Source organism: Hipposideros armiger, unplaced genomic scaffold (genome assembly GCF_001890085.2).
Source record: "Hipposideros armiger isolate ML-2016 unplaced genomic scaffold, ASM189008v1 scaffold_111, whole genome shotgun sequence".
Classification (NCBI taxonomy): domain Eukaryota; kingdom Metazoa; phylum Chordata; class Mammalia; order Chiroptera; family Hipposideridae; genus Hipposideros; species Hipposideros armiger.
In genome coordinates, this window is record NW_017731461.1 from 132,427 (window position 1) to 133,493 (window position 1,067).

General features: G+C 33.6%; 1 protein-coding gene across 6 annotated transcripts in view; it reads left to right on the forward strand.

Moving 5' to 3' along the window:
• IFT46 (intraflagellar transport 46) overlaps positions 1-1,067 on the forward strand; it is a 17,819-nt gene that overhangs the window by 14,375 nt on the left and 2,377 nt on the right. The window lies entirely within an intron of this gene.

Genomic DNA, 1,067 nt, shown 5'->3' on the forward strand with positions numbered 1-1,067 from the left:
AAAATTACTTAAATATATATATATTACTGTCCAAGCAAAGAGCTCTTACATATCAAGAAAAGAAAACTGAGCAAAGATGATTAACAGGTCTTTCCTGGCCACCATATTTAAAATTACTCTTTCCCTGCTTTTCTTCCATAATACTTACCTTCTAACATACTGTGTACTTTACTTACTTTGTTTTTTTCCTCCCTACTAAAATATAAGCTCTATGAAGACAGAGTTTTTTTGTACATGTTTATTGAGGAATTGTAAAAGCAAAGAATTTTAAAACAATCTCTTTCCTCACAGCATTTTAAAGCTGTAGCTGAGAAAAACTGTCTGATTAGGGAATTGAATCAATAGATTGTAGTAAATCTATTCAGTGAAATGCTTATACAGTGGAATATTATTTGGCCTTATTTTGCTCTGTTACAGAGAAATATCAATGATGTTGTTAAGTGAAAAAAGGAAATTACAGAACTATATAAGCTCTTATTCTTGTAAAAAGAGAAAAAAAAATTTTAAAGCAGCTAATGGTCCTTAAGCTTACAATATAACTTGTTTAGATCCACAGTCTTGTCACCTGAGATGTCATGTCCATTTTTTCTGTTCCTTTGGTGTCTAAAGACCATTAGGCCTTATAACACTAAGTAACTATCAATATTTAGACATAATTTGGTATCAGCTTCTTCTTCACACAGGAAGACAGCATGGCAGTATATTTTACTTACAAAATCTTTTGGTTCTGCTACATCATCTGCTAATTTCGTGGTTAATTAATATGACCAATTTCATTTTACTGATGAGAGAAAAACAAACAAACAAAACGTGTATTGTTTGCTAGGGCTGCTATAACAAAGTACCACAGACTGGTGGCTTAACCAACAGAAATTTATTTTATTTTCTCACACTTCTGGAGGCTAGATGGCTGAGATCAAGTTGTTGGCAGACTTGATTTTTTTAAAAAGATTTTTATTGGGGAATTGGGGGGGATGGGAACAGCGCTGGGGAATTGGGGAAGGGGAACAGACAAGTTGCTGTCCTTTTGTTCTTCAGTCTAGTTGTGGAGGATGTTGCTTCACTGG